General features: G+C 45.5%; 1 protein-coding gene across 1 annotated transcript in view; it reads right to left on the bottom strand.

Moving 5' to 3' along the window:
• Positions 1 to 27,440, bottom strand: part of LOC126240414 (EF-hand calcium-binding domain-containing protein 4A-like) — a 794,844-nt gene that overhangs the window by 682,911 nt on the left and 84,493 nt on the right. The window lies entirely within an intron of this gene.

Genomic DNA, 27,440 nt, shown 5'->3' with positions numbered 1-27,440 from the left:
GATAAATCGATGAATATGATTTTGCACTTGACCGATACATGGAAAGGCACTGATATTACTTCATAATTTTGTACAAGTGTTCTTATAAGCACTGTCGAGAGATCAAGTCTTGCATATTCGTTATTGTTCATCCATTACTGTGACACAAGTATAAGCCGATCAGAAAAGATTTTCCCGTTGTCGCAAGAATTACGAATAAATGAATCTCATTTTGTCGTTGATCCCGTTCGTCCAAGAAAAATAATATGAATGCTGATAAACATACCTAAAGCCATTGAGTCGTGCTACGTCTCTGCCATGTGGAATTATCTCTCCATAAGCAAAATAAGTCTCTAAACGAATGTTAAAGTGAAGGTTGCGACGCACACCATATCACTCTTCTTTCCGTTTCGGACACGCGATAGTCTGAACGGTCGGAGAAGTCTGAGCGGTACAGCTGTACTTCTCTGTACTAAAACATGCTGCTTATACTTCCGCAAAGAATGGCGAATGAAAAGACACTCATTTAAAGCTAGACACCTTCTTCAACACACATAATCGGGACCACATGTCTATTTACAAGTGTACATGTTAACTGACGAGATACACTGCATTGAGGTTTTCAATACGAGTGTGATGGTGGCTGCCGCTGAAATCGTTAAGGTGTATATTTTTAAATAATAAAAATATAAATAGCGATCAAGACAGAGTATCCCATCGATTACGCACATCACGCAGACGCAACAATTTCTCTCCAGATCTCCTTTTGGCATAAAACTGCCCCCTCCCCCACTGATTCTTTTTTAACATGGACCAAAAACAGAGCTTCTAACACCTATTCAGCGATAGAGATTTACAGGTTAGGCCGGACAGTCGGAAGTATATCTGTCTAATTTGACCCAATCAACGGAAAAATTTCAAGACTGAATTAATAAAAAAAATAGTGAAAAATTAAGATGGTGGTTTTAATGCTGAAGGTGTTGTACGTAGTCTTCCCCTCGCCGCTCGAGTGCAACACACAGAATGTTCATACAAACATGTGAAACTGTAAGAAAAGATATTTGGGATACTGTTCAACTCGTGCAGAACGTTGGCTTGGATGGCAGTTATGTCGACAAAGGGTTGACCCTTCATGTGAATTTCTGCACTTTTGTGTTTGTTTCGTATTAATAATATCAAATCTTGTCACCGGCGACGAGTTTTTCCAGAAAAAGAATTGTCCGCGTCTTTCATTTCACGCAACAAGCGTTCAGATATCATTGGTTTTGTTCAGGAGACAAACTTTGCACACAGTTCCCTATTCTCCAAAACATTTTGGAGAATGTTTTGAACACTTCAGTCAGAAGAGGTTGCTCCATTGCTATTGGTCATATTACAACGTAGACTCATTACGTCCACACGTCCACTAATTAACACTGCCTGCTCACAACTGACAGCTCGAATGCATATCTGTTATTTGCGGTTGTTAATTCAAGCTGCCAGTGTAGTTAGTGCGCTGACGTTGTTACACGCCATGAATAAAGCCAGTCTTACAGTTTTTTGGACAGACAGCATAAATCTTCTCTCTTTTCTGAAGGAAAACATGAACTGCTTCCTCATTTGGAAATTTCGCAATCGATGATATTTTTATTTAGAATGATACGGACAGGATCCACCTACAGCCCATATCTCTCATCTTCGGCTACAAAATCAAAGAATACTTAATATTTTAAATAAGTTACAGATCAAACTTTTCTGATGTACTCCGCTTACATGAATAAGTCCTACACTTACACAGTTTTTTGTTCGGATTTTTTAACTAGTTACACGTTCCTGAATAAACTATACATATTCATTGCGACATTTCCAGTTACTGTGGTTTCCTTGAAAGCGATACAAAATTCAACAGTTTCAGTAAATTTTTAACAAAATTTTCAATCACAGAACATTCACTAGTCTTTTTGAAATACATGTCTGAGCCCATAATCAACTACCTCAACATATTGCGAACATTTTATGATACCATATTCAGTTAATTATTGAATGGCCTGACCTCAAATTTGGTAAATCGAACTATCTGAAACTGCGAAAATGAAAAATAAATAAAATTTATATTTTGTCATATAACCCTCCTTGGGTTACGATTATTTACGTAAAAACGTCTCTCAAATTAAAGATTTAACACCATAAACTTTAGAAAATCACTGTGGTCTGTCCATATCCGTCAAATAGCGCTGCGACACGTTACTTGTCACGAAATGGTGGGGTGGGTGTTCTTACACTACTGGCCATTAAAATTGCTACACCACGAATGTGACGTGCAACAGACGTGAAATTTAACCGACAGGAAGAAGATGCTGTGATATGCAAATAATTAGTTTTTCAGACCATTGACAAAAGGTTGCCGCCGGTAGCGACACCTACAACGTGCTGACATGAGGAAAGTTTCCAACCGATTACTCATACACAAACAGCAGCTGACCGGCGTTGCCTGGTGCAAAGTTGTTGTCATGCCTCGTGTAAGAAGGATAAATATGTACCATCACGTTTCCGACTTTCATAAAGGTCGAGTTGTAGCCTATCGTGATTGCTGTTTATCGAATGGATACATTGCTGCTCGAGTTGGTCGAGATCCAATGACTGTTAGCAGAATATGGAATCGGTGGGTTCAGGATGACAATACGGAACGCCGTGCTGGATCCCAACGGCCTCGTATCACTAGCAGTCGAGATGACAGATATCTTATCCGCATGGCTGTAAGGGATCGTGCAGCCACGTCTCGATCCCTCAGTCAACACATGGGGACGTTTGCAAGACAACAACCACCTGTACGAACAGTTCGACGACGTTTGCAGCAGCATGGACTATCAGCTCGGAGACCATGGCTGTGGTTACCCTTGACGCTGCATCACAGACAGGAGCGCCTGCGATGGTGTACTCAACGACGAACCTGGCTGCACGAATGGCTAAACGTCATTTTTTCGGATGAATCCAGGTTCTGTTTACAGTATCATGATGGTCGCATCCGTGTTTGGCGACATCGCGGTGAACGCACATTGGATGCGTGTATTCGTCATCGCCATACTGGCGTATCACCCGGCGTGATGGTATGGGGTGCCATTGGTTACACGTCTCGGTCACCTCTTGTTCGCATTGAAGGCACTTTGAACGTGGACGTTACATTTCAGATGTGTTAAGACCCGTGGCTCTACCCTTCATTTGATCCCTGCGCAACGCTACATTTCAGCAGAATAACGCACGACCGTATGTTGCAGGTCCTGTACAGGCCTTTCTGGGTACAGAAAATGTTCGACTGCTGCCCTGGCCAGCACATTCTCCAGATCTCTCACCAATTGAAAACGTCTGGTCAATGGTGGCCGAGCAACTGGCTCGTCACAGTACGCCAGCCAGTACTCTTGATGAACTGTGGTATCGTGTTGAAGCTGCATGGGCAGCTGTACCTCTACACGCCATCCAAGCTCTGTTTGACTCAATGCCCAGGCGTATCAAGGCCGTTATTACGGGCAGAAGTGGTTGTTCTGGGTACTGATTTCTCAGGATCTATGGAGCCAAACTGCGTGAAAATGTAATCAAATGTCAGTTCCAGTATAATATATTTGTCCAATGAATACCCGTTTATCGACTGCATTTCTTCTTGGTGTAGCAATTTTAATGGCCAGTAGTGTAGTATAATAATTTTTTCATAATGCAGGGCTACAGTCATAAAATATTTCTTTAAAGTCAGTACCACCATTTGAATGTTGTTTATTTACAGTGTTACACTGTGTAAGTGTAAATGTAACACTGTAAATAAACAACAGTCTAATGGCGGCACTGACATTGAAGAAGCATAAGCAGTATCCTGCTTGACACAGTCAGGTCGTTTAAATATCTAGGCGTAACGTTGCAAAGCAATATGAAATGGGACGAGCATGTGAGATTTGTGGTAAGGAAGGTGAATGGTCGACTTCGGTTTATGGGTAGAATTCTAGGATAGTGTGGTTCATCGGTAAAGGAGATCGCATATAGGACGCTAGCGCAATCTATTCTTGATGTTTGGGTTCCGTACCAGATCGGATCCAAGGAAGTCATCGAAGCAAAACAGAGGCGGGCTGATAGATTTGTTACTGGTAGGTTCCAACAACACGTAAGTGTTACGGACATCCTTCAGGAACTGAAATGCGAATTCCCGGATGGAAGGCGCCAGTGTTTTCGAGGAGCATTACTGAGAAAATTTAGAGAAGTGGCATTTGAAGCTACGGCCTCCAATATGCTTTTCGCCTAAGGACCACAACGATAAGATATGAAAATTACGGCTCATACGGAGGCATATAGGCAGTCGTCTTTCCCTCTGTGGGGCGGCGGTTTGTATTGAAAATATTGTTGTTGCTGTATAAATGTTTGTTTGTTGATTCAGTTTCTGGCTATTAGCATGTTGTTAATGCTGTCTTTCGCCGTTCTCAACACTGGCTTTCTATTTACTTTTTAGCCCCCAGAAAGCGATTTAACAAAACGTGAAGCCTGTAATTAGAGTTCCTAGTGCCCACTTCATCTGAGAAGAATATTATAGCTGCAGCTTATAACTCTGAGGAATTAGGAGATTGTCCGGGATTTCTAATCAAAAACGATTTTCCAAAATAGTTGAGTATATTCTCAAATTCACAAATAAAAAACACAAGTATCCCTACAACCTAACTAACAGAGCAGTTCAGAGTCTAATGCGCTGATGCAACTATAAATGTCCGAATTAAATGTTAAAAAGAATGCTCGCCATAATTTGATGAAAATATTTCATCAAACGCCACGCTAAATAATGGTAGAATGTCTGTCCCGCGACGGCACGTGAAAATACGACAATACGCAAACTGAAGCTAGATAATGAAAGTCAACCCAGAATTAACACTTCACTCGCAAATGATTTCATGGTTACGCGTATCTCGAGTAACTTAATACGGCATCCGAGGCTGATTGTAGCAATGATACCGACGCGACGCCACTCCCGACACAGATGGCGTGTTATTCAGCGTCTGGAGAGAACTGGGGCCTTGCTTTCTCGCGCAGCGTTCTTCTATATAAAGCCGCGGTGCGGACGGCTAAGGGAACGCCTGATCAAATCGGCTCTCCCGACTAGCCGCTGGGCTAGTAATGCACCACATTAAGTTACCGAATAAATTATAGCTTCTCTTGCTGATGGCCGATGAAGCTCTTAATTTAAACGTGCATTCAGCACGCATGTAAGTATTGATAATAAAATTTTGACGTGGCTAAGATAAATATTTTGGGCGAGAGAATTACTTTAATTACACTGCACGCAGTAGATGAGCTCTGAACTGGCCCTTTGGAGATACGCTATCGCTATAATTTTATAGGTATTCAAATGAAACTTTTCACATCTTCATAGTTATAGCGGATCTCCAACCTATTTAAATCTAAACATCCTAGCCTTATTTATTAGCCTACTTAATCTATCTTGCTTCCTTAAGTTTTGAGACGAAAACCAGAAAATCATGAATTTCCACTAAAATCTTAATTTGTGAAATCCAAAGTACTGTTTTTATTAAATCATTATGAAAGATGAATCTAAATATAAATTTTGAAGTCTCTAGCTCTTTTCTGTTGCGCCAATGATTTTTACAGAAAAACGCCCAAATCTCGAAAATGGCTAAAGTTATCGAACTGATATTCAACACACATCAATTTAGTATTATTTCTGACATGCTAGAAAAGTTTTAGGTAATTTGCTTGATTTTTAAGGTATTGCGCAACATTTATGACGTCAGAGCTAGTTACAGCAGACTGGCTGGCACACAATTGAAAACTGATGTGAATTTACTACAGCGTGAGTAGGCTGCTTCCCTACACCTCGCTCTATTTGCGAATGGAACAGGAGAGGAAATGACCAGTGATGGTACCAGGGACGGCGGATTGTGGAGTGTCTATGAAGGTGTGGATGTGGCGTTGTCACAGCTTGTTGGTGAGGCGCATCCCCTGGGTTTGTTTGCGTTGCCAGGTCCCTGTGAACGCTCGCCGCTGCCACACACAGCTAACAGGCGTCGCCTTGAAGCGCTGGACTGGCGCCCGATCCGGCATCGGCCGTGCTGCCAGCACAAACCGGTTCTGCCATCGCCTTCTGGCTGCCGGACCCGCCGTGGGCTTGACCAGTGCCCTCGCTGCAGCCGTAAGGACCCGCAGCTCTCGCAACGGCATTTGTTTACCTGCCGTGACTGCTGCAGCGAGGTTGCCCCCCTGCCTCGAGTCCAGTTTGACGGAAGTTGGCACCACTGAGTTTGTCACGGCCGCGCGGCCGGTTTAGGCGACCGTGTCAGGATTCTGCAGACGTTTCCACGAGTTTTCCTCTGCTTTGTTTACCATTACACCCATACTCTGCAAACCACTGCAAACGTTCGTCACGGAGTACTTCCCGCTCTATCACAAATTACGACTTCATGTCCCATTTGATTGTCGAGCCGTAGAAAGTACGACTTCCTAAATGTCTCTGGTCGTTATAATTAATCGAACATCGCATTTGCAGTACCTCTGGAAGCGATACGTAGGGGTTGTAGTATGCTCTTAGTTTCCTCACTTAACACTGCTCCTTGAAACTCTGTAAGAAGGCTATTCCAGAATTGTTCTCTCTTCTTTCGTACGTTCCGTATTCCATGTTAATTTTGTTTGGTGTGTGTCTGACGCACTTTGTAAGTAGGCTGTTTAGGTTTTTATGTTGGTAACGTCACCTGGCGCTCTGTATGAAAATCACTGGCTGTGTGTGCTGTGTGCAGTCTGTGGCTGGTTGGCATTGTTGGAATATTCGCCATTTTAGTGTTGGGCAGTTGGATGTGAACAGCGCGTAGCGTTGCGCAGTTGGAGGTGAGCCGCCAGCAGTGGTGGATGTGGGGAGAGAGATGGCAGAATTTTGAGAGCGGACGATCTGGACGTGTGTCCATGAGAAAAAGTAAATTTAATATTGGATATCAGGAACACACACACACACACACACACACATATATATATATATATATATATATATATATATATATATATATATATATATATATATATGATGACTTTGGAACATTATTAAGGTAAATACATTGTTTGTTCTCTATCAAAATCTTTCATTTGCTGACTATGCCTATCAGTAGTTAGTGCCTTCAGCAGTTTGAATCTTTTATTTAGCTGGCAGTAGTGGCGCTCGCTGTATTGCAGTAGTTCGACTAACGAAGATTTTTGTGAGGTAAGTGATTCATGAAAGGTATAGGTTCATGTTAGTCAGGGCCATTCTTTTGTAGGGATTATTAAAAGTCAGATTGCGTTGCGCTAAAAATATTGTGTTTCAGTTTGGTGTTGATCAGAATAGGTAAAGAGCGAAATGTCTGACTACGTCGAGTTCTGCTCAGCTGTTTGAAAATCAAATAATGTAAGAGGTTTATCAGCAGAGTCATTCATAAATTTTTCCAAGGGGACGTTTCAACTTGATCAATATTCTAGGAAGTGCTTCGTAAGCAATCTTGTTTACAGACTGACTGCAGTTTCCCTGTTCCTGCCAATGAAACAAAATCTGTCGCCTCAGTTACTAAGACTTACTATCTGATCTTCCGCATTAATACCCCCACAGAGGTATTTGTATGAGCTGACTGATTCCCACAGTGCTCATTGGTGCATTTTTGCGCTTTCTGATTCTATATGTCGGAGCATACTTATACCTCTCTGAAATCTTTCGAAACTTGGTTGGATATTTGTGCAGATTCCTTCAGATACTACTTCCTGAGGGATAATTAAATGACCTACAAAGATTCTGACGTTACTGTTAATAATGTCTGTCACTTCTTTAACAAACAACCTGAAGAGCAAGGATCCTGAAACAGCTAAGTCAATCATACAACGAAGGCTTTCGGGACCGGTTGTTTCAGCTGCTGAGAATGCTACCGGGTTGTATGGCCGTGGTCCATGGAACTCTTCAAACCTTCACGTTTCGTCCAAGGCTACATTGGACACGTTCGGAACACTGCATCCAACAGATTTCCTTGATACATCGCTATCAGGAGATCATATGAGGGAAGCTGAAACGGTATCGCCTCATCAATATATTGGAAATCCGTGTTGTTTGTGAATGGTGACATCATTCCGTTCGAGATATACAGGACGGTTGGCATCAAAATAGGGTCTGAGATTCTACAACACATCGATGTCAATGATACCGGGCAACAGTTTTGTGGATCATTTTTGATACCCTTCTTGTACGAGGGGCGATCAATAAGCAATGCAACACTTTTCTTGTCTGCTATTATCGGTTGAAAACAACACGGAATTTGTTTTCGAAAATCGTGGTATATTCTCCCAACGCTTTCATGAACTTCCGGTCGGTGGCAGCGCTACACGTAGCCTTCAAAATGGCGTCTGTGACGAAGGTGCGTTCCAAGCAGAGAGGTGTTCATTGGCATCCTTTTGGCGGAAGACCAGAGCATCGCAGATATTCACAGCCGTTTGCTGAACGCCTACGGAGACCTGACAACGAACGAAAGCACGGAGAGTCGTTGGGCGAGAGTCCGTCGCCATCGCACCAAGGTCGCGCAGACCTGTTCGATCTCTCGCGTTCCCGCCGGCCGCACGCAGCTGTGGCTCCTGCAGTGCTGGAACTTACGGGCCCTCTCATTGGAGGTGATCGACGGATCACCATCAAACATCTCGCTGCACAACTGGACGTCTGTTAGTAGTGCTGACACATTCTTCCACCAGTTGGGGTACTCAAAGGTGGTGCCCGCCGGGTTCCTCGCCTACTAACAGAAGACCACAAAGAGCAACGAAGGACCACATGTGCGGAATTGCCTGCGCGTTACGAGGCTGACCGTCACAACATTTTGTTGAACATCGTCACAGGTGATGAAACAAGGGTACGCCACACATCGAAACGGAAACAAAGTGGCAATCCATGGAGTGAGACCGCATCACCTCTTCTACGAAGAAAAAGTTCAAAGCCGCACCCTCAGCTGGTAAAGTACCGCCGACGGTCTTCTAGGACTCTGAAGGGGTCATTCTGTTTAATGGCTAAAAAATGGCTCTGAGCACTATGGGACTCAACATCTTAATTCATAAGTCCCCTAGAACTTAGAATTACTTAAACCTAACTAACCTAAGGACATCACACACACCCATGCCCGAGGCAGGATTCGAACCTGCGACCGTAGCATTCCCGCGGTTTCTGTTTAATGTCCTCCCTCATGGTGCAACGATAACCTCTGTAGTGTATTGCGCTACCCTTAGGGAATTGAAGAAACCATTGCAACGTGTTTCTCGCCACAAAAATGCAAATGCAAACGAACGTCTTCTTCCCCAACCGGCCGGAGTGACCGAGCGGTTCTAGGCGCTTCAGTCTGGAACCGCGCGACCGCTACGGTAGCAGGTTCGTAAGTTCTAGGGGACTGATGACCTCAGCTAACGTCATCTTCCCCAACCGGTCGGAGTGACCGAGCGGTTCTAGGCGCTTCAGTCTGGAACCGCGAGACCACTACGGTAGCAGGTTCGTAAGTTCTAGGGGACTGATGACCTCAGATGTCAAGTCCCATAGCTATTTTTTTTCTTCTTCCCCATGACAACGCAAGGCCTGCCACTGATCTGCGCATCCCAGAGAAGGCCACAAAACTACATTGGACTATTCTTCCCCATCCACCCTACAGCCCGGATCTCGTACCTTCCGACTTCCACCTGTTTGGCCCAATTAAGCTTGCACTCGGCGGAGAGCAGAATGTGGACGATGGGGAGGTTATTGGTCGTTGAGGTCGAGGACAGTATACGTTGATAAGACGGTCGAGGACACAGTGTGTATGGAAATCTCTGCACTTGTCTGCACTTAGCTTAGATAGCTGTGCATGAGATGGTGAAATGTGATCAACGAGTCGAATGTCAGAGATATATCGAAAGCAGGCGTTTATCGCCAGTTCCAGGTAGAGAGAGCTCTCCAGAGAAACACTTTGCAGGATAACATCTCTGTAATCAACAACTGGAAGTATAAACGTCTGTATAAATTTCTTTTTCAGGTCAATCAGGCCTTTTATATTTTTCTACGGCATGGAGAGATGTTGATACATTCTTGCCCACTGCAGCTATGTGCTCAGCCCACTTTACGGTTTTCATCTGTTGTTACTGCCAGACCCTTTTGTGTGCGAGAGGAGTAGATATTCGCCCCATTTAGGATTAAATATGACAGGGATTCCCAATTTGTAGGGTGTTAAAAATATTCGATATAATTTTAAACATGACTGTGAGACAGCAGCCGTACAAGAAGATGATTTGTATAATATAGTCAACAGGTTGCAACAAGATTTAACTTACATGCTTTCGACACCGGTTATGGGTGCCTTCATCAGAAAAACCATAAACAATTATATGTACTGACAGATGAAAGATTTACGTGCAAAATACTCTCGTCACACAAAATAGCTTCTTAAAATCATATTTAAAACCACATCAAAATGACAGCAATTGGAACTGACGTAACAATGGTACTTTTCAGTAAAAATTATAGCTACGTCACGTAGCCGCTAAGGGCTGTAAGAGGAAACACGCGCTGGAGCGGCTTATAAACCGGTTACGTAACTAAAATTATGGGCATTCGCAATATTTTTGTTAAATAAACTTTTGTTGCCGTACAAACACAACACAGCAGAAGTTTTTCTTACGGAATACCATGATTTACAGATTTTCGATGCACTTCACTGACGTCAAGGGGTGGAAAAAAAAAGAAAAAAAAAAAAAAAAAGCAAACCACGCACTGCTCACGTGTGTGCTGAGGTCAGCGTTCTGCTGGCTACGCACGTAACAAGCGAACAGGTGAGTCGCTCATTTGTCAGCGTTTAGCATGTCGCCCGTAACTAGGTGTTTAGCATTAATGGAGTTCTGGAAGGAGAGTGCGTATTGTCCGCTAGCTATTTCAGGCGCTTCCACTCATCGGCTGTTACAGTCACCACCGTACCAGATAGGTACCTACACTAACCCAGCACAGATGCCGTTCCTCTACGCAGCAGTTCCCACATCACACGGCTTTATCATTTCACACCAGCTCGGTTACTTATTTACGTCTATCTCATGTTTCATAGGAAAACTAATGAAAACTGTCTCCACTGCTCTACTGTAACGATAGTCCTAGTTTACTCACATATTTTTCAAAGCGTAAATGCAGTTTCTAGAATTGATTACATAGATAACTTCTACTTTTCACTGGAGGTGCAAGTGTAGATCGTCTGATCATAACCTGCCCCACGCAGTTCCAGAGCAGTGCTCACATCACAGACGTATTTCTTATTTTCTGGTGTTTGGCTCGTTGCACTATACTAACATAATAAAAATAAATAAAAAATCGCCTAATGTTATCACTACGCAAGTAATTTATTTTTATTTAATTTGTGTTTTATCCCATTATTGATTTGACTAATACGAGTCTGATTTTTGCACCATAACTATGCTAAACACTTGTAACTTTTATTTTTGAAAATGTATAGCACACATGGCAGCGTATCCTTGTCTCATCTTTGTATTACACTCCTGGAAATGGAAAAAAGAACACATTGACACCGGTGTGTCAGACCCACCATACTTGCTCCGGACACTGCGAGGGGGCTGTACAAACAATGATCACACGCACGGCACAGCGGACACACCAGGAACCGCGGTGTTGGCCGTCGAATGGCGCTAGCTGCGCAGCATTTGTGCACCGCCGCCGTCAGTGTCAGCCAGTTTGCCGTGGCATACGGAGCTCCATCGCAGTCTTTAACACTGGTAGCATGCCGCGACAGCGTGGACGTGAACCGTATGTGCAGTTGACGGACTTTGAGCGAGGGCCTATAGTGGGCATGCGGGAGGCCGGGTGGACGTACCGCCGAATTGCTCAACACGTGGGGCGTGAGGTCTTAACAGTACATCGATGTTGTCGCCAGTGGTCGGCGGAAGGTGCACGTGCCCGTCGACCTGGGACCGGACCGCAGCGACGCACGGATGCACGCCAAGACCGTAGGATCCTATGCAGTGCCGTAGGGGACCGCACCGCCACTTCCCAGCAAATTAGGGACACTGTTGCCCCTGGGGTATCGGCGAGGACCATTCGCAACCGTCTCCATGAAGCTGGGCTACGGTCCCGCACACCGTTAGGCCGTCTTCCGCTCACGCCCCAACATCGTGCAGCCCGCCTCCAGTGGTGTCGCGACAGGCGTGAATGGAGGGACGAATGGAGACGTGTCGTCTTCAGCGATGAGAGTCGCTTCTGCCTTGGTGCCAATGATGGTCGTATGCGTGTTTGGCGCCGTGCAGGTGAGCGCCACAATCAGGACTGCATACGACCGAGGCACACAGGGCCAACACCCGGCATCATGGTGTGGGGAGCGATCTCCTACATTGGCCGTACACCACTGGTGATCGTCGAGGGGACACTGAATAGTGCACGGTACATCCAAACCGTCATCGAACCCATCGTTCTACCATTCCTAGACCGGCAAGGGAACTTGCTGTTCCAACAGGACAATGCACGTCCGCATGTATCCCGTGCCACCCAACGTGCTCTAGAAGGTGTAAGTCAACTACCATGGCCAGCAAGATCTCCGGATCTGTCCCCCATTGAGCATGTTTGGGACTGGATGAAGCATCGTCTCACGCGGTCTGCACGTCCAGCACGAACGCTGGTCCAACTGAGGCGCCAGGTGGAAATGGCATGGCAAGCCGTTCCACAGGACTACATCCAGCATCTCTACGATCGTCTCCATGGGAGAATAGCAGCCTGCATTGCTGCGAAAGGTGGATATACACTGTACTAGTGCCGACATTGTGCATGCTCTGTTGCCTGTGTCTATGTGCCTGTGGTTCTGTCAGTGTGATCATGTGATCTATCTGACTCCAGGAATGTATCAATAAAGTTTCCCCTTCCTGGGACAATGAATTCACGGTGTTCTTATTTCAATTTCCAGGAGTGTATTATAGTGGTACAAGTCCATTACCTCCAGTTTTCTGCCTATTATGCTTCTGCACTTAATGATCCAAACAAACAGAAGGAAAGGTTCATCTGTAGCAAGAAGCCATATGCTTGAATATTTCTGGTATCTCAACTGCAGATTTTTCAGCGCTCATTTAACTTTAGGACTCTGTATCTCACAATGAACAAAAATGGACTTATACCACTATTGAAATAAGCCCCTCACGTTTCGTACGACAATATTCTATTAAATACTACGAATATCATACACTCCTGGAAATTGAAATAAGAACACCGTGAATTCATTGTCCCAGGAAGGGGAAACTTTATTGACACATTCCTGGGGTCAGATACATCACATGATCACACTGACAGAACCACAGGCACATAGACACAGGCAACAGAGCATGCACAATGTCGGCACTAGTACAGTGTATATCCACCTTTCGCAGCAATGCAGGCTGCTATTCTCCCATGGAGACGATCGTAGAGATGCTGGATGAAGTTACATCTTGAAACTCTTACTAGATACACTTTCCAGTACATCTACTATGTTACGACTTATCTCATCTAAATTGAAGCTAAATTAAAAAAAAATAAAATAGAATAATCAATAATGAGAGTGACGGGCGTAGTCCTGTGGAACGGCTTGCCATGCCATTTCCACCTGGCGCCTCAGTTGGACCAGCGTTCGTGCCGGACGTGCAGACCGCGTGAGACGACGCTTCATCCAGTCCCAAACATGCTCAATGGGGGACAGATCCGGAGATCTTGCTGGCCAGGGTAGTTGACTTACACCTTCTAGAGCACGTTGGGTGGCACGGGATACATGCGGACGTGCATTGTCCTGTTGGAACAGCAAGTTCCCTTGCCGGTCTAGCAATGGTAGAACGATGGGTTCGATGACGGTTTGGATGTACCGTGCACTATTCAGTGTCCCCTCGACGATCACCAGTGGTGTACGGCCAGTGTAGGAGATCGCTCCCCACACCATGATGCCGGGTGTTGGCCCTGTGTGCCTCGGTCGTATGCAGTCCTGATTGTGGCGCTCACCTGCACGGCGCCAAACACGCATACGACCATCATTGGCACCAAGGCAGAAGCGACTCTCATCGCTGAAGACGACACGTCTCCATTCGTCCCTCCATTCACGCCTGTCGCGACACCACTGGAGGCGGGCTGCACGATGTTGGGGCGTGAGCGGAAGACGGCCTAACAGTGTGCGGGACCGTAGCCCAGCTTCATGGAGACGGTTGCGAATGGTCCTCGCCGATACCCCAGGAGCAACCATGTCCCTAATTTGCTGGGAAGTGGCGGTGCGGTCCCCTACGGCACTGCGTAGGATCCTACGGTCTTGGCGTGCATCCGTGCGTCGCTGCGGTCCGGTCCCAAGTCGACGGGCACGTGCACCTTCCGCCGACCACTGGCGACAACATCGATGTACTGTGGAGAGCTCACGCCCCACGTGTTGAGCAATTCGGCGGTACGTCCACCCGGCCTCCCGCATGCCCACTATACGCCCTCGCTCAAAGTCCGTCAACTGCACATACGGTTCACGTCCACGCTGTCGCGGCATGCTACCAGTGTTAAAGACTGCGATGGAGCTCCGTATGCCACGGCAAACTGGCTGACACTGACGGCGGAGGTGCACAAATGCTGCGCAGCTAGCGCCATTCGACGGCCAACACCGCGGTTCCTGGTGTGTCCGCTGTGCCGTGCGTGTGATCATTTCTTGTACAGCCCTCTCGCAGTGTCCGGAGCAAGTATGGTGGGTCTGACACACCGGTGTCAATGTGTTCTTTTTTCCATTTCCAGGAGTGTATTTGCTGGTGATAGCTTACGATACTTCTACTGTGTACATATATATCTAATGATGGAATGTTTATCCTGAAATCGACCATGTATGTTGTATAAACAATCAAAACCAATAATGTTCAACCTGAGGAAGTCTTGTAATCTTTCTCGTAATCAAATAGTGCATGAGCGTGCCTCCGAGATGCCATCGCCAACTACCATGGAGAGACTGAAATAAGAAAAGACATCATGGATTTGTCAAAAGTATTCATTTAAAAACAAGTAACAGCAAATTTTGTTTGCTGGCACCACGACCGGTATCAGCCACCAAGATCTTTTTCAGATCGTTACGAACTTAGCGTCGTGGAGATACGCAGACCGCCTTTGTGAACTTGGTGGTTGAGACTGATTATACTGTCCGAAAATAAAATTTCTACTGGTGCTGTTACGTGTTTCCAAGTAAGTACTACAGTTACGAAATCTGCTTGCTGGACGCACACGCACAAGAAAAGGCATCCTTTTCGATTTGTTTGTTAATCCCGTTCACACCTAGGCTGAAATCTCAGGAACTGTCACCATTCAAGCTAGCGGCCTCAAAAATGGTTGATTAGACGCTCACTGTGAATCAATAAGCGCACAGACCCGTTATTGTACGAACACACGATTGCCGAATAACCACTGGCAAAAGTGACGTCCATTACATTCCTTCCAGCATGCGTACGGAACCGTTTAAAGCGCAACGATCAGACAGAATTAGTCGGAGGAGGGGGAAAATGCCAGACTTTCGTCCTCAGGAAGTGTGGTCCACCCACGAAGGAGGTTGCTTCCAAAACACTAGTTCCACTAATAATCGAGTATTACTTATCATTCTACGACCCTTTCCTGATTCACCCATACATTTATACTCTGAAAGCTACTGTGAAGTGCATGACAGAGGGTGTTTCCCGTTATACCAGTTATTAAGGGCTTCTTACCATTCCATTCATACAAGGAGCGTGGAAAAAGATGACACTTCAGATGCATCTTTGTGCCCCAGAATTACTCTATTCTTGTAAGCAAAAATGTGCTGGGAATAGAGTTAGTAGTGAAGATGTAATAAATTAAAACGCCATGCCTTTGTTGAAATTTTACAAAGCCCATTTTAAGCAGGAGCCAGTTTTTCATTGATCTAAATTTTTATGACATCATATATCCTAAAGTGTGTGTCGTACAATGATATACTTTTACAGGAACATTCACTGGTCTATGTTGGGACTGTCTGAAACAGGTGTTGTGAGTATAGTCATCAGTAAAGGTGTAATACATTATAACTTCATGCCAGATGCTGAAGTCTGACTGCAGAAACAATGAAAATGCAGTAAGCGATAAACTTTGTCCCGTTCATCATTTTGTGTTTGGGGGGAGGGGAATGGAAGTCAAGGAGAAAAAGTTTCGTAAAGGTTTGAAATTGTGTGTAAGCTTTGCTGGAAGTCGCTAAGTGCTCTGATTCTCAAATACCGGATGAATTAAGTCCGTCCATTAGCGGGCCGTCACCTACGCTTCACCAAGACACACAATTTCTAATTGTAATACTTGTCTTGCTTTTTAACATGAGATTGTACCTCTTAATTGGTAGATAAATAGAACATTTAAGTTTTTTAATTCGGTCAATAAATACGCAAAGTACTGAACATCAAACTTTTGTTGCCGGGTTTGCTGCGCGGGGTAGACGCACGGTCTCAGGCGCCTTGCCACAGTTCGCGCAGCTCCCCCCGTCGGAGATGCGAGTCCTCTCTCGGGCATGGGTGTGTGTGCTGTCCTAAGTGCAAGTTAGATTAAGTAGTGTGTAAGCCTAGGGACCGATGACCTCAGCAGTTCAGTCCCGTAGGAACTTACCACAAATTTCCACATTTACCCGGTTTCGGGACAGAGTTTTAGTGACATGGATCGTCATCTTCGATCCTGGCAAGCTAACCGAAAACTTAACGTCTCTTGGAACAATACCACATTGGAGCATACCGACCCACCAACGTATCTGGGCGTGGTGCTCGATAGATCTCTGGCATACAGGTACCATTGCGAAAAGACACGACAAAACGTAACTGCCACAAATAATATTCTGCGGGAACTGGCACACGGGGTGCCAAACATTCCATATTCAGAACCACCGCACAAGCCTCATGCTTCTCTACAGCCGAATATGCCTGCCCAGTATCGTCCAGATCAACCCATGCGCAGAAGGTCGACATAAGTCTTCATGAAACACGTCGATTAACAATGGGATGCATGAAACCTATTCCCCTACCAAAACTATATAGAGCTTCCGGGTTTGCGAATCCCAAGTCTCGGAAAACTTTACTGAATTCACAGACAGGCTTAGACAAAGTATTGACGATTAGCATCCCCTTTTTGGCTGTGAGTGTAAAGCCGGGCGATTTAAATCCCGTAAAAGGTTCCTAGCCAAGATAATAGAAGAACCACCAGCTGATTACCCACCTGCACAGGCAGTGCCCAGCGGATTCAGCACAAACTGGAAGACGTGGAGGACACTGAACCGAATAAGGACAGGGTTGGTCCCAGTGAAGACAAATATGATTAGGTGGGGTCTCGGAACCACGGATGATAAGTGTGAGTGTGGCGCTGTGCAGGATACGGAGCACCTGCTCGCCTGCCCAGACTGCCCTTATAGGTGCAACGTCGACGAGTTATGGCTGGACAAGAAAGAAGCCTTGGACGTGGCCATATGCTGGGCTGAAAGATTGTGACCGTTTCCGGATGCACGTAAAGTAAGTAAGTGATACAGATGTCTGGCATGCGATGCGAAGCCACCAGCTAGCGACCTTCATAAACTGACGTGGAAAGTATTTCACACATGGCAAGAAATTCCTGAAGATAACATTCGCAGGCTGTCTGCTTCCATACCACACTAAATTAAAATCCAAGTAGTGTCACGCTCAAGAAATGATCGCCAAGGTGCGCATGCAGGAATCCTGCATCACCGCTCGTGCTGAGGTCCAAGTGGTGGGCGTCTGCTGTCGCCTTCTCCCACCTGGTATGAAGTGTCGCGTGTGTGCTCCTCTGTCGTGCGGATGGCGGCGATAACAGCGTGTGCAGTGCAGTGTAGTGTTGTTATGGGCGAGGGGCGGGAAGAGTGTGAAACCTGATGCCGGCATAGGTCCACTTTACCCTAACAGCTCAAAATACGCCATCGAGCTTAGCGTCCCCACCTGACGTATGGATCATCTTCAGTAGTGTGACACGCCCTCGTTTCATGAAACTCTGCAAAGAGGTTTAATTTAACCTCGAGATTGTCGCAAAGATAGTAATTAACGGAAAATCATCGAGTAAAACAGAAGTGATTTCTGGCGTTTCCCAAGATAGTGTTATAGGCCCTTTGCTGTTTCTTTTCTATATAAACGATTTGGGCGACAATCTGAGCAGCCGTCTTAGGTTGTTTGCAGATGACGCTGTCGTTTATCGACTAATAAAGTCGTCAGAATATCAAAACAAATTGCAAAACTATTTAGAAAAGATATCTGAATGGTGCGAAAATTGGCAGTTGACCCTAAATAACGAAAAGTGTGACGTCATCTGTGGTGTCAACGTTAGACACCACACTAGAGGTTGCAGCAATCGATAGCGGTCCAGCACTTGCAACCTCTCTGGAGTCGCTGGCGCTTGCAGCGCCGCCGTACGGCACGGACAGAGACTGGAAGATCGCACTGGCCGAGTCAGCTACAGGTCGTGAGCCAAGTCAGATTAGAATAGCCTCCAGCTGGCTAGCTTCGCAGCCTCTAGTTCGCCCATATATTACGCACGTAATACCAGAGTTGTGTTATCTTGCTTTTTGTATAGTCCAGTTAATGTTTGTTATTGAGTCATTTGTATTCAAGAAAGATACTTGTTAATAGGTATGTCCCTGAAGTGCAGTAGCAGGACAAAGTTAAGTAAAAGTCAGTGTTCCAGTACTAATTATTATAGAATGTCCCAGATTCCTACAACGCTACGATCGCAGGTTCGAATCCTGCCTCGGGCATGGATGTGTGTTGTCCTTAGATTAGTTAGGTTTAATTAGTTCTACGTTCTAGGGGACTGATGACCACAGATGTTAAGTACCATACTGGTCAGAGCCATCTGAACCATTTGACCCATTCCTACTGAAACGTGCCCTTAGAAAAATTATACATGACTTTACTTAAACTGACACAATATTTTTGGTGCAACGCAATCTGCCTTTCAAACTACTAAAGGCACTAACTACTGATAGTTATAGTTATCAAATGAAAGATTTTGATAGAGAACAAACAATGTATTTACCTTAATAGTGTTCAAAAGTCATAATATATATAGCAGTTCATGACATCCAGTCTTACAAATTTCAAAACTCCGCCATTTCTCTCATCACATTCACCACTGCTGTCGGCCCACCTCCAACTGCGCAACGCTACGCGCAGTTAACATCCAGCTGCCCAACACTACAATGGTAGACAACAATGCAACCTAGCCACAGACTGCACACAGCACAGCCAGTGATTTTCATACAGAGCGCTACGTGGCGTTACCAATAAGAAAACTTACACAGTCTACTTACACTACAAGCACCCCACTCGTGCTGGCCTCTATCATCCCGCTGCAAATCCCAGAGGTACAGATCGAAAAGCTTCCAGCATTTGTGTGAGGTTATGACATGCTGCCATCGACCTTCACATCATGATCCACACGAATGCTAAAAGGAATTCATTAATCTTCGGTTACACGAGAAATCATTCTAATCTAGAAGCCGTAAATTCAACTAAATACTTAGGTATTACAATTACGAAAAACTTAAATTGGAAGGAACACTTAGAAAATGTTGTGCGGAGGGCTAAACAAAGACTGCGTTTTATTGGCAAGACACTTAGAAAACGTAACAGACCTACTAAGGAGACTGCCTACACTATGCTTGTCCGTCCTCATTTATAATACTGCCGCGCGGTGTGGGATCCTCACCAGATAGGACTGACGGAGTACATCGAAAAAGTTAAGAAAAGGGCAGCACGTTTTGTATTATTGCGAAATATGGGAGAGAGTGTCACAGAAATGGTACAGGATTTGGGCTGGACATTATTAAAAGAAAGGCGTTTTTCGTTGCGACGGAATCTTCTCATGAAATTCCGATCACGAACATTCTCCTCCGAATGCGAAAGTATTTTGTTGACACCGACCTACATAGGGAGAAACGATCACCACAATAATATTAGGGAAATCATAGCTCGTACGGAAAGCTATAGGTGTTCGTTCTTTACGCGCGCTATACGAGATTGGAATAATAGAGAATTGTGAAGGTGGTTCGACGAACCCTCTGCCACGCACTTAAATGTGATTTGCAGAGCATCCATGTAGATATAGATGTAGATTGGCGATCAGGAACTTTACGCCACCAGGTCTCCTCCTCGCCTTGCGAGCCAAATACTGGTTGCAAAAATTTTCCACCACCAGGATTCGAACCGGTTTAATTCCGGCTCGAGCGCCACCGAATACGCCAGTGGCCTCGGCGACGGAAGCGGCTGTCAAACGGAAACCAGAGTCATCGTGGGAGTCTTATCTGCTGTTGATTATGGACATCGATTCCTGAAGGAAATACAGTTTCATAATTCAGTACTGATTAGTTGATGTACATCTGCAAAAAAGTTTTGATAACTATCGGACTGCTCCTTCATGGTGTACATCTTTCCATTTACGTCAACGCATCTATGCTGACTGTACGAGGAGCGCTCAATAAGTAATGCAACACATTATTTTTCTCGGCCGATTTCGGATGAAAAATCATGATTTGTTGTGGGGCATCGTGGAACATTCCCACTTCAGCCCCTATACTTTCATGGAGTTCCGATAGGCTACTGTAACGGAGGAGCATTCCGAGCAGAAAGATATCATTGAGTTTCTTTTGGCGGAAAATCAGAGCATCGCAGATATTCATGGGCGCTTGCAGTATATCTACGGACACCCGGCAGTGTTGTTGGGCGAGGTGTGTCACAATCGTACTAAGGTCGCTTTGCCGGTTCGCCATTTCCTGACCGAATGCCCTTTTTTTAACCGCTCACGTTCCAGTGCTTGTTGGCAGTCTGAATTATCTGCCGGTTTTGCGGACGTCGCGCGGACTGTCGATCGCGCTTTACGTTTTATCTGTCGTAGCAGTGTGGCGAAGGATATTTAATCTTTGGGTACTTCCTGGACTTTTCTGCAAGCGGAAATCCTTGTTTTTAGCTGACATTCCTTCCGTTGACTGGGGTTAACGTGTAGTCACTTTTAACATTTACTCATTAGTGTTCTAAAGTTATGACATTGGCGCTTATGACCTCTCATTTTTGCAGACCCCCCCCCCCCCTTTCAAGAAAAAAGAGGAAAGTGCAACAACGTCGCGAAAACCTTTCCGATCTCGTGCATGCCTGCCTGCCGGCCGAACACAGCTCCTGCAGTGATTAGATTAGTTTTTCGTTCCATAGATCCGTGCTGAGGAATTACTCGTGGATGTGGAACATGCCAATTTTCTTTTTTTTTTCCTTTTTCTTTTTTTAAACTGAAATAACAATACTAATGAATAATACAATACATCATTTGTTTCTATTAAAAAATTCGTCAATGGAGTAGGAGTTGGTCAGTAGTAAGTCTTTCAGGCTACTTTTAAACTGATCTTTATTTGTAACCAAATTTTTTGTGTTTGCTGGCAAATTATTGAAGATGAGTGTTCCTGAGTAGTGGACCCCTCTTTGAACTAAAGTAAGTGCTTTTAAGTCCTTGTGCAGATCATTTTTGTTCCTGGTTCAAATGGCTCTGAGCACTATGGGACTCAACATCTGTGGTCATCAGTCCCCTAGAACTTAGAACTACTTAAACCTAACTAACCTAAGGACATCACACACATCCATGCCCGAGGCAGGATTCGAACCTGCGACCGTAGCAGTCGCGCGGTTCCGGACTGAGCGCCTAGAACCGCTAGACCACCGCGGCCGGCTTTTGTTCCTGGTATTGTATGTATGAACTGAGCTGTTTGTTGGAAAAAGAGATATATTATTTAGGACAAATTTCATTAAGGAGTAAATATACTGAGAGGCAGTAGTCAGTATACTCCTTTGAAGAGGTTTCTACAGGACGTCCGTGAATTTACTCCACAAATAATACGTATTACACGCTTTTTGACTCTGAAAACTTTTGTTTGACTTGAGGAGTTACCCTAAAATATTATACCATATGACATTATGGAATGAAAGCAGCCAAAGTATGCAAGCTTTTTCATTTTTATGTCGCCTATGTCTGCTAACACTCTAATACAGATTTGTGAAGGCGTTTCTGCAGTTCTGTGGTGTACTCCTCCCAACTGAATTTATTATCAAGTTGTAATCCCAATGTTGGAACCTGCGTCTGCAGTTATTCGTGGTGATCGGGCGGATCACAATCAAACACCTCGCTGCACAACTCTGAAGGGGTTATTCTGTTTGATGTCCTCTCTCATGGTGCAACGATCAGCTCTCAAGTGTAGTGTGCTACCCTCAGGAAACTGAAGAAACGACTTCAGAGTGTGCATCGCCACAACAAAGCAAAATTTGGAAATTTGTGGTAAGGTCTCATGGGACCAAACTGCTGAGGTCATCGGTCCCCTAAGCTTACATACTATTTAATCTAACATAAACTAACTTACGCTAAGGACGACACACGTCACACACACCCATGCTCGAGGGCAGTGTGCGATTTGCAGGGGGGGATGGGGGGGATTTCCCCCCCTTTACATCAGACCATCCCCTCCTCTGGTTTTAGTTTATGCGTCCCAACCTGGGATGTTTATTTCCCAAGCACTGGAGTAAAACTTTACATATAATTTAAATTTGTGGAGCCGAATACTTAAAGTTTTTAATAAGTCTTACTATTAATACTATTAATATGTTTCAGTTTTCTATCATCAGAATAAGTAGAGCTTTTCACAAATGTGCCTCTACTTTTTGAATTCCCCTCGTATACCTGTATGTAGACGATTTTGTAAATAAGCTTTACCTATAATGTACTTTTAAAGATATAAGAAGGGATGGCTTTTCTGATAGTGCATATGCGTGAATAGTGAGTTTCGGCATTAACATATATTTATAAATAGCTGTTTAACTATGCGTAACGCCACGGTCCAAGCTGGTAACATATATAATTCTAATAACCCCCGAAGACATCCCCCCCCCCACTGGTAAAAGCACAAATTGCACCCTGCTCGAGGGAGGACTCGAACCTCCGACGGGGGCAGCCGCAAGGACCGTGACAGCACGCCCTAGACCGAGCGGCTCTCAACAAAGCAAACGAACTTCTCCACGAAAACGCAAGGTCTCACCCAAGTCTGCGCACCCGAGACGAGATCACAGACCTTCACTGGACTGTTCTCCCTCATCCACCCTCAACTCGAATCTCGCACCTTCCGACTTCCATCTGTTGGGTCCAATCAAGGATGCACTCCGCGGCAAGCAGCTCGTCGATGATGGGGAAGTTACAGATGGGGCAAGACGCTGGCTCCGACGTCAGACAGTATAGTAGTAGCATGCGGGCGTAATGCTCCTCAGTTGGCGTAAGGCCTTTGCACTGAACGGACATTATGTTGAAAAATAGCGTTTGGTAACTAAAAGCGAGGGGAATAATATGGTGTATTGGGCTCCTGAATAAAACCAACCTGCTTTGAGAATAAAATGTGTTGCATTACTTACTGAACGCCCCTCGCAGATAATATGTCCGCTTTTATGTAGAAGACACTTAATAACGAAAGATTTTCGCACTTTCGAGCAAGAAAAGTGCTAATCAACAAAACGACGGAATGTATAGATCCATCCACACACGAAGTAACTATTAGGCGTCAGCTACTGTCCCTGTATTTTCGCAGAGGCGAAGGCTCGCTCACATACATTTTTTTTTTAATTTATTGGTTCTCGAAGCGTGTCCATAGAGCCATTTAAGCACTGGAAATATTATGTTGCAGATTACAATTTGTGGTGACAGTTCGAAGTAGACATTAGTTGAAGTCGTACCCTGGTAAGAAGTACAACAGGCTTAAAAAAGGACTCATACCGACATAAGTTTTACAGCCACGGTACACTGAAACGAGTAAACAAGACAAAAGTGTAACGCGGGATACACGGAGGCAGCTAGCTATAAAAATCCTACTGGTAACACAGTTAGAAACTCTCGCAGCCCGTTAACGAGCTGGAGGTGACACACGATGAAGTCTGGACGTGCCGGTACGGCTATTACACACACGAGCGCAGCCAGTGCGCCATGGCTTCGCGCTTGTTTGCCTGTTTGTGCAACGCTAAAGCCGCCCCAGCCTTATCTCCGAGCCGCGCTCTCGTGCGAATGCGGCGCGAAGTAAAGCTTTGCCTCTCTGTGCAAATACAAGGTGAGCCGCATTTCGCACGGCAAAAACTCTGCGTGCAAGGGCACCACGGCACGGCTGCCGCAATTATCTTGAAACAACGACACCTTTTGGTAAGCGCAATTTTTTTTCCTGTTTGAGTGACAGCACTTCGTTGGCGGAGTAGGCTCTGGGCTGTTCTGTTTACACAGGACCGACTCGTATATCGCGCTACCTGAATAAACAGTCTGATCACAATCCCTGTCAAACTGCGAATATCGTACACGCTTTTACATTACGGGCAAAACGAATATCCAAGCGTAAACAAGTGTATGCAGAGCTGCAAACATGGAAGTCACGTTCAAAGGTATCGGCCACACGGAAGCCTAATTGCGTAGGACCCTGCCGCTGTGGCCGAGCGGTTCTAGGCGCTTCAGTCCGAAACCGTGCTGCTGCTACGGTCGCAGGGTCTAATCCTGCCTCGGGCATGGATGTGTGTGATGTCCTTAGGATAGTTAGCTTTAAGTAGTTCTAAGTCTACGGGACTGATGACCTCAGATGTTAAGTCCCATAGTGCTTAGAGCCATTTGAACCATTTTTGCGTAGGGGAAAATAGCTCGCACGACAGAACCCTAGGAAAAGACAAATGGAAACAAAGACATAGCTCACCAACGTTTATGCCTCGAGTCAGAGAGAGAATCAGCCACACCTAATGACATTCAAAGGTTTTTAGGTCACGAGAACATCAGCTCCTTACTATTTTCCATAAACCATCACTTTACACGACACTGAAATAACAGAAAAATTCAGCTGTGCTGCAACATATTTTTAATAATATGCACTCCCAGTAAGTTCAACGAGGGTCACATACTAGCTCACAAAAGGCGTCTTTATGCACGTCGAACTAAGGAACTTTGATTAAAACAAGAGTCGAGATCGCAATAACATTTGTTTATTACGACCGGCTTCGGTTTATGTTAAGGCTATCCTCAGATTTGTTGGCCTCTGCTTTCCGCCTCCATAGCGTAGCGATAGCGTTACCGCCTACCAAGCAGGGGGCTCGGGTTCGATTCCCGGCAGGGGACATGGTATTGTGTGCCCTCCTTCAAAATTGACTTGTAAGTCGCCGATGTGGCGTCGCCTAAAAAGGACCTGCAATATGGCGGCCGAACTCCCCCGAATGGGGCCCCCCGGCCAGCAGTGCCGTACGATCGTTTCCATGTATACAGGGTGATACAAAAAGGTGCGGCCAAACTTTCAGGAAACATTCCTCACACACAAATAAAGAAAAGATGTTATGTGGACATGTGTCCGGAAACGCTTACTTTCCATGTTAGAGCTCGTTTTATTACTTCTCTTCAAATCACATTAATCACGGAATGGAAACACACAGCAACAGAACGTACCAGCGTGACTTCAAACACTGTTACAGGAAATGTTCAGAATGTCCTCCGTTAGCGAGGATACATGCATTCACCCTCCGTCGCATGGAATCCCTGATGCGCTGAAGTAGCCCTGGAGAATGGCGTATTGTATCACAGCCGTCCACAATACGAGCACGAAGAGTCTCTGCATTTGGTACCGGGGTTGCGTAGACAAGAGCTTTCAAATGCCCCCAATAAATGCAAGTCAAGAGGGTTGAGCTCATGAGAGCGTGGAGGCCATGGAATTGGTCCGCCTCTACCAATCCATCGGTCACCGAATCTGTTGCTGAGAAGCGTTCGAACACTTAGACTGAAATGTGCACGAGCTCCATCGTGCATGAACCACATGTTGTGTCGTACTTGTAGAGGCACATGTTCTAGCAGCACAGGTAGAGTATCCCGTATGAAATCATGATAACGTGCTCCATTGAGCGTAGGTGGAGGAACATGGGGCCCAATCAAGACATCACCAACAACGCCTGCCCAAACGTTCACAGAAAATCTGTGTTGATGACGTGACTGCACAATTGCGTGCGGATTCTCGTCAGCCCACACATGTTGATTGTGAAAATTTACAATTTGATCACGTTGGAAACTAAAATGAGCTCTAACATGGAAAGTAAGCGTTTCCAGACACATGCCCACATAACATCTTTTCTTTATTTGTGTGTGAGGAATGTTTCCTCAAAGTTTGGCCGTACGTTTTTGTAACACCATATATATATATATATATATATATATATATATATATATATATATATATATATATATATATATATATATATTGGGAGGGGGGAGGGGGCTCTGTAAAGGTAGGAACAGCAAAGTTACAAACATTCCTATTACATATGGCGTTAAAAGCAAACAAAGAAATGCTGTAGCGTTTACCCCTATGGCTGTTGCTGGCTACTCATCGGTTTTTCACGTGACACCACGACCGTACACTGTGGAAGCACGGGGTAACAGTGTACAATTCACGCGCCGACTATGGATTACGTCAGCAACAACCAACGGGAAACGATACTTTGATAGCAGTCGGCATCCCCGTGTGTACTCCTCTGGTTTCTTAGATGCCACTTCAGCCGTTACTTTACCATGACAACGGCGTCCCTTTCAGTACAAACTTCTATGATCACGCGGCCACCGTGGCCTTTACGCTGCTTAGACAACAGCATAGTTTTGAATTCTTACCAGAGGACACTGTGTAGTAAATATACAATGACGTGTATATACACTCCTGGAAATGGAAAAAAGAACACATTGACACCGGTGTGTCAGACCCACCATACTTGCTCCGGACACTGCGAGAGGGCTGTACAAGCAATGATCACACGCACGGCACAGCGGACACACCAGGAACCGCGGTGTTGGCCGTCGAATGGCGCTAGCTGCGCAGCATTTGTGCACCGCCGCCGTCAGTGTCAGCCAGTTTGCCGTGGCATACGGAGCTCCATCGCAGTCTTTAACACTGGTAGCATGCCGCGACAGCGTGGACGTGAACCGTATGTGCAGTTGACAGACTTTGAGCGAGGGCGTATAGTGGGCATGCGGGAGGCCGGGCGGACGTACCGCCGAATTGCTCAACACGTGGGGCGTGAGGTCTCCACAGTACATCGATGTTGTCGCCAGTGGTCGGCGGAAGGTGCACGTGCCCGTCGACCTGGGACCGAACCGCAGCGACGCACGGATGCACGCCAAGACCGTAGGATCCTACGCAGTGCCGTAGGGGACCGCACCGCCACTTCCCAGCAAATTAGGGACACTGTTGCTCCTGGGGTATCGGCGAGGACCATTCGCAACCGTCTCCATGAAGCTGGGCTACGGTCCCGCACACCGTTAGGCCGTCTTCCGCTCACGCCCCAACATCATGCAGCCCGCCTCCAGTGGTGTCGCGACAGGAGTGAATGGAGGGACGAATGGAGACGTGTCGTCTTCAGCGATGAGAGTCGCTTCTGCCTTGGTGCCAATGATG

This window comes from Schistocerca nitens, chromosome 1, assembly GCF_023898315.1.
Source record: "Schistocerca nitens isolate TAMUIC-IGC-003100 chromosome 1, iqSchNite1.1, whole genome shotgun sequence".
In the NCBI taxonomy this organism is placed as follows: Eukaryota; Metazoa; Arthropoda; class Insecta; order Orthoptera; family Acrididae; genus Schistocerca; species Schistocerca nitens.
The sequence above is the reverse complement of the archived record's forward strand: the minus strand, read 5'-3'. Positions and strand labels throughout refer to the sequence as shown.